Here is a 7,898-nt window from a genome sequence, read left to right as displayed (position 1 = left end):
ACTTATTTATATGAATATTTATTTATCGTGAATAATTGAAGGTAACAAGAGCCGTCAGACGGAAGGTGTGAAGCGATCGCCACGTTCCCACTCGGACGCCCTCGGTGAGTGTCAACTTACCGATCAATTGAGTTACTGCTACCGTTTTGCTGTTTTTTCATTCCTTTCGCGACTTGTGAGTGGCTAGTTACATCATAAACAATATAAAGTTCCAGGACGGTTTTCCACATAATAATCTTCATATTAGGCGGAAACCTATCTCTTCAACTTTTCTAACCAGGAACCAGCTTTTAATTACATTACAAAAACATTAACTTTTTTAAAATTATATTTGAAAGATCAGAAACTACTCTCCAGTCGATAAAATGAATATGAATTAAATAATTATGGATTAGCGGATAATACTACAAAAATTCACTGATTAATCAAACACTAGCTGTACTGCGTTGCTACGCCACCAACTAAATTAAATTTGGTGGTGTCGCCATCTATCGAAAATTGGTCGTACCAATTTAGAGACCTTCTTGGGCTCAAGCACAACAACTTTGCTAAAGATCATCACATGATCAAATGCATAGTTAACGTTTCTATAAAGGATATACGGACAAACATTTATTTTTATATATATATGTATATATGACTCAATCAAAACATTTTTACAAAGATATTGAAATTCTTACAAGTATCATTAAAACATATTTGTAGCTACGCATAAGAAACAATACAAATTCGTGAAAATCCTAAGCACACAAAATAAAAGGGTATGCACCTCCATTTTCTTTTGATCAGGCAGTAGCACCATATTTTGCTCACAATGCGAACAACAAACAATGGGGCTTCGAACGAAAACTCTTCACATAATTCCTACGCAGGTGTAACCGTGGCCTCTTGGCGGCTAAAAAAATATAAGTATAGGGTTGGGGTGAGCCTCGAGTGCCTGATATGTCCAAGTTGTAGTCTAGGCATACAATATTTGGTCATGGAAATGTGAAACGAGTTATGCGTGGTCTGATAACGTATTCAACGGGGTGTGTTTAGGGGAATTTTGGAAACGAGGTGTAGGTAATGTTATTCGTGGTCGTCAAACTATTATTGTCCTACTGTTGGGCGGCCTCTTCTATTAAGTGTATTTATGCTAAACGTAAAGTAAAAAGGGATCTAAAATTTTCACTCCACGTACATAACCACAGTTTATGTGGTTATGTATGTAGATAGAACCTATGTTTATATACATAAATTTACTCGTATAATTATATCTTACAGTAAATGATCACGTAGATTTTTTTAATTCAATATAATAAACAAGACACGCTTGTTCTGTTAGTCCTTCGAGCCGGATCTCTTGCAGACGGTTGGTAAACATATTTTGCAAAGAAATTTTAAAAAAGCACACGGGTTCCATGATAAATATACTGTGTTATTATCAATATCAAAGGGTAAATAAGAAAAAGAAACATAATTTTGTATTCTAAGTGACATAATCCAGTGTTATCGTATAGATAGTTCATTTCAATTATTTACAACGAATCAAATCCAAAAACAAAATATCTGAAACGCTTCATCCCCGTACTCGCATGAAAATTTAAAGTCCTCTACAAACACATTTATTTAGAGCGCACCCCAAAGCGTAATAAGCCCCTAGCGGACCCGAAGCCTCCGCACATGGTGGCCGCCGTCGCCATGGCAACCGGGTCAACGACCCACGCTTCCACCACCACCTTCGGATTTCCCATGCAACCCCATCATCGACACTCATTTAGTTTTTCATGTTCAACCCTAATGCTATCAAAAACTTAATATGTAGAGGGTACTTTTCAAGCTGTATAGATTAACTTTTATCTACGTACATATCTTTACTATTTTATCAGTAAGCATCATATCATTAACTATCTTTGTGAGGCTTTGTCGTTTTAAATTGCCTTAGAATTTATATGTTTACTTAAACTGTAAATTCCGTATAGATTATTATAATCCCTTTATTGTTATAATCATTACATTTAGATTATTGACAAACTACATACCAATTATCGAAGTTACTTCTTTTATTGTAAACAATGTCTTTTTTTCTAATTCAATTTATTTTGTTTATATTAGAGAATAGATCTGGAAATATAAACCATATACTATGGCCTTGACGTTTTTGAAAAAAAATTAAGCTAATACATATAATTTTTTTTCAGATAATATCTATTCTTATGTAGCATTATTTTCAAAAGGCAACTTCGCGGCAAAACGCTAACAGCTACATGATAACAGATTGTAACGCTTATTGTATCCCACATTATGATCCCAGAATATGTCCCAACAACTGGGACACTGGGCTTTAAACATAATCCAATACGCTGCCCCAATGCAAATTTGTGGACAGTAATCTACGACTACTCAGTTAATCTATAGCATAAAACATTACAATGAAACAGTAGATAGTAATCATGTTAACAAACACGTCGAAAAACTTACCACGTAAATAATCTTGATCTTAAAAACGGACGAAGCACTTGATTTTAATTTAGTATTGACGAAACTAACTAATCTCCTAAACTAATTAACTATTACACTAACTATAACTTCTTTACTAACTTTGAGTATGACTTAACTATTCGTATACAAACATAGGCCACCGACTGATATCTTAAGCGCTACAAAACTTCCTCCCTCAACTAAGTTCACAGAAACTTCACTCGCAACTTCGCCGGGCTCTTCGTTTTCAAATATCGAGTGTCACATTTCGAAAACAACTTAAAATATGTTAAAAAAGCAACAAAAACATTCGCGTGCCGGTACATGTCAACGAATGCGGCCGGCCGGCGGTGTTACCAACGTGTGAAGCAACAACTACCCTATTCACTTCGCGAAAACCATTCCCGAACGATACAAAACCTTATGGCTAAGAAAATTACTCCCCCGTTCCCAATCTACCCGCAAAAGTATCGCGGTACATTGTACATTCGAATAGGATTTTCAAATTCTGCCGCGGAAAACTGGCTTTTCTACTCTAGATGTAAATGCCAATTTCCTTTCTACACTTTTTCCGCGAATCAATTTCAACTCTCACTCAAACACTTAAAGGTTACATTCAATCGCGTGAAACACACAGACAATGCGCCACGCAATGACGTTTCGACCGTGAAAGACAGCGATATAATTTCCAACGGGGGTGAGGGAGAGGGCGGATCCCGAGGGAAGGTAACACTAGGGGTGCATTTGCGCGTCTGAACGAAACGTCAGGCGACCCATAAAGAATCGATCTTGAAGACGTTTTGCTAAAACTTATAGTAAATTGTTTCAAGGAATCCCTTTTAGCGAGCCGCCTTAAGAGCTTCATACAATACATCTACAAAAATTGTAGAAATTAAAATTCAATTATAATAAAAAATAGCGGGATTTATCTGTATTTCAAACATTCGAAAGATATTGTTTTGACAGTTTACGTAAATAATCCTAGTATATTAACTTCATTTTAAAAATTATAACTTATTAAATACAAGAAATGAATTTGTACATTTTCTTTCGCATCCTAATTTACAATCATAAAAGCTTAGCTAACAAAGTATTTTATGTAGCATATTCATAAAGCGAGGAAAAAAATGATTTTCATATTACTTCACACTACTAAAGCTCTCACAGTACAACCAATATTTAACCCTTTACACCCGAAGATTTTTTTTCGCAATTTCCGATTCAAAACGTTTATTACGGCTTTTTATATAGCTTAAGGAATCATCAAAAAATAGGAAAAAAAATCCAGAGTTTATACTTAATCCAGAAATCGACCCGCACGATCGTGAGTCTCCGGTGGGAACTGTCACACTCACGATCGTGAAAATTGCAAAAAAAAATAGTTTTTTATCAAAAAATATTACAAAATTAAAACAATTTGGAGATATTTAACATCACTGTCTTTATTTTCATTAGTCTTTATAAAAAATCTGTCTTGGCAATGAAACCTAAACTACGTAATTCTATGAAAATCAACATTCTTCTTTCTTCCGTTATTGCCTCCGTCTTCAATCCAGGTCTCCAAGGCGTAGGTATTCTTGGCTAGGGAATACATCCAATGATAATGCAGATAGAGAAAACTTTAGCCATATCTATTGCAATTAAATTAAGTTTTCGACCGGTTCTTCTTAGATAATATAAATTTGTGCATCTGGTTACATATCAAGAGCCTCACAATTAAAATATTAATAAAAATATTTCTTTGTAAACTTTACTGGAGATGTTGGTAGGGATGTATAGACCTTTTTTAAGACAGAAAACGTATTCTTTTCCAAGCTATTTTTCGATGTGTTGGACGTGAAGATGCTCGGCGGCGAGAAATTTCTAGGGATGATTTTGAAGTAGATGGTTGAGGTTCAGGGTCAAGTTCCAGATCCAATTCTAGGTTAGTTTCTATTTGAGGGTCTGCATGTGCTTCTGGATCTGTTTCAGGGCACAATTCTTCAAATTGAAACTCTTCTAATCTATTTGGTTGAAGCCCTTCACTTTCATAAAGATCTTCAATGTCCGATATATTTCTCCTCACCCCGCACTGGCAAAATCTGATCGTCATTTAAATGTACCCCTAAAATTGAAACAAACAAAATTGTTATTGACGAAACTTACACACAACTGGTAATACCAATAAAAGCATTTTCATCAAACGTTATTCTGCACCAACACCCTTAGGCACACGATCGTAACAGTTGAGATTTGCAACCTAATTGTATCTAAATTGCAAGTTAATCGAATAAACTACTAAAGTCCACGTATTTAGTGTTCTTTTAGCTTTTAAATTAGCAATAATTAATAATAGATACTTAACATTTAATACCAAAAATAATTATATACCTGTGACAGTGCGCGGGTCGAAAAAATCTACCATCTTTGGACGAGTCCCTAGCACAACTGACCGCCTGCATCCCGCTCACTTAGCCGGTATCACGTGCGATACTCTCCTCACGATCGATCGGCATCGGTTGCGTTTCGAAAAATAAGAAGCTATCACGTGGGAATTTTTTTAAAGTGAAACTCACGCTCATATCATCTCGGGTGTAAAGGGTTAATTTTGAAAATCACCTCTTTAGTGTAGTGAAACTCGCCTAAAAATTCTATGTTACAAAGTGTCAAAAGACTTCAGCAAAAGATCTTTGCCTATCGGTCATTGACACGAAATCCGCGATGCTACTAGAGCGTCGTGCACACTATCCATCATACTTTTTGCATGGTCACAGTATCAGATATTTATCTTTATCTTTACATATATATTTCTTATGTGCGTGTGTATGTCACTGAACTACTCCTTAACGACTGGACTGATTTTGATGAAATTTGTTGTGTGTGTTCAAGGGGACTTGAGAATGGTTTAGATTCACAATGTAGTCCGTGGGAAAAGGTTTTTTTAATTAATTTTTAATTCGTAAGTAGTTATAGAATCGGAAACTATGCATTTGATCAAGTGATGATCTTTAGCAAAGTTGTTGTCCAAGAGCCCACGAGGTTTGGGAGTTGGTAAGACCAATTTTCGACAGATGGCACCACTGTCATTCCAATGCAGGTACAAATTTTCCGTTTTATGTACGTCATATTTTTTCTTTAAAAGGCGGGCGAAGCCACGGGCACCACTAGTATAGTTATATATTTATATCTAAATTTAATATTCCAACTATTTCGTATATTTTATGCCATATTTGAAGGTGGTAGAACCCTTTGTGGTTCAACTCCGGCGGCACCACCGCCACACCTATTTCAACCTAATAACAGCAGTGTTAAGCGCTGCTGTGTTCCGGTTTGAAGGGTGTGGTAAGGGAGACAGACTTTTCCGAGGCGTTCCAGCTTAGTCCTCAGGGGTGGCGGCGCATCTGTGGCCGACCTCAGCTAGGAATATCTAATCCTATCTGGGGTTGATTGCAGATGTCCATGGGCGGCAGTAGCCACTTACCATCAGGTGGACTGTATGCTCGTCTGCTACTCTTATATTATAAAAAAAAAAAAAAAAAAATATATTACCACTACCATACTTCTACTAAAACAGTGGCATTCTGGTTTGACGATTAGGATAACGCAAAAACACACAAGGCTTACTAACTTAATCCTCACCTCAGCACCTCAGGTAATCCTATTTTAGAGGTCGTTAATCCTATTTGGGATTGAAAACAGTCCATGTGCGCGAGTGAACACTTACTATGAGACGGACTGTACAGTGTACACACATTTATTGCGTTATTTCCTTTAGTTTTTAAAGAAGTGCAAGTGTTTTTAAACTGAAAACTTAAAAACACTTCAGACTTGAATCCTTCTTCAATAGGAGTAATATAAGAATCTCATCGTTGACGAAAATCTTATTTTTAACAATTTTGCTCGTAAGCTTACTTATCACGGGAAATACAAGATCAAAAACAAAATTCTGTTCGATCCACTCGTAACCAATGAAGAACACAATCCTATGTAAAATCAAAATGTGAACTATGTAGTTGTCGGCCAATGAGTAACATTTAACAAGGCAACAGGAAACAACATTTACTTGTCACGCAGTCCGTAATATTTCACAGGGCATAACATTTAATTGACGGGCAGTGTATAATTTTTCACAAAGCACAACATTTACTTTTCGGACAATGCATAACATTTCACAGGGCACGACATTCACTTGTCGGGCAATGCGTAACATTTCACAAGCTTATTAGGCACAACTTATCGGGCAGTGAGTAATACTTCACGAGGCACAACTTTGTTTTGCCGGGCAATGAGTAAAATTTCACAGGACATTTACTCGAACAGTGTATACGGTCCTTAGGATCGCATACGACGTGCCGCGCAGTTGTCGAATCGCGAAGACGTGTTTGCGCGCGGCAAAGGGAATCGCTGATGAGAGCCCGCGGATTGGTTCTACAACCTTTCCTACTTGTAGTGTTGCTTCACTTTCTGAGGTATTGAACTAGTTTCTTTTGGAGTTTAGTCACTAATAATTTTGTGATAGGCTTGCGATAATGTTTTTAATAAATATTGGTATTTTAGCCTTATATATAGCATTATATATAGCCTTCTTAGTCGGACCTCATTTCTCTCACCTTCTACCTTGGTATGAACATAACTTTTGATTACATTAAATATTGACCCCTCCTGTATAAAAAGAACCACCCCTACACTTAAACGTTCATGCAGAGATATTGACAGAAAATAGCGTAATAATATTTACAAATATTTCCCAACATGTACTGTAAAGACATTTTTTCTCACAACTAGATAAAGAAGCCCGCATATCACCTTTGAAGGAAATCCACTGTGATCTGCGCCCTGCTCGCTGGCTCGGAAATATGCGAATGACGTAGCATCGAGGACGAGCCTTGTAGCACAACGGATAAAAGATTTATAAAGAAAAACAAAGGAACATACATATGTCAATGCGAACTTCTTTGTCTTGTGACACAATTTTGTATGTGAAAGTTCAAGCTATTCCAGAGACTCGACATATTTGTATTGAAGAAATTAACTAGCAATAACGTGTTTCCATGACACCAGTTTAATGCCGGACAGAAATATTATACTTGAAATGGTTTTAATGGAATTGATGACCATGAATTATACATTTCGACACTACAATTTAAAATAGGTTGGAAATGTCTTCGACGATTATTTGTTTGTTAGTTACAAGTGAAGCTAATAAGAGCGCATTCATAAGATCCGTTATATTTAGTATTCGAAAAGCTTATTAGACACAAATGTTTAACCAACATGACATGACAGTGCATGGTCCCAGTATTAAAACCCCTAAACCCCCAACGAAGCACTAGAACAGTACTTAATCCATTCGTTTTACAAAGACCTCAGAACACAGCCTGCACTTAATTACGGAGCACAAAGCCTCGGTTCCAATAATCCTACTTGCGTTGGCACAAATTCAGACTCAAAAAAGTAAC

The 7,898-nt window shown here is 36.4% G+C and overlaps 1 long non-coding RNA gene across 1 annotated transcript; it reads right to left on the bottom strand.

Annotated features, from left to right (window-relative positions):
- Positions 1–3,882: 3,882 nt before the first annotated feature.
- On the bottom strand, positions 3,883–5,047 carry LOC140755950 (uncharacterized). The gene is made up of 2 exons (XR_012103854.1): positions 4,831–5,047; positions 3,883–4,564 (listed from the first exon to the last, which is right to left on the bottom strand). It is a non-coding gene; the product is annotated as an uncharacterized LOC140755950 (long non-coding RNA).
- Between the last annotated feature and the right edge of the window lie 2,851 nt (positions 5,048–7,898).

The sequence above is a fragment of the Epargyreus clarus genome, unplaced genomic scaffold (genome assembly GCF_041222505.1).
Source record: "Epargyreus clarus isolate Ecla_fem2 unplaced genomic scaffold, WU_Ecla_fem_2.2 ptg000034l, whole genome shotgun sequence".
Classification (NCBI taxonomy): Eukaryota; Metazoa; Arthropoda; class Insecta; order Lepidoptera; family Hesperiidae; genus Epargyreus; species Epargyreus clarus.
This window is presented reverse-complemented; position numbering and strand designations above follow the sequence as displayed.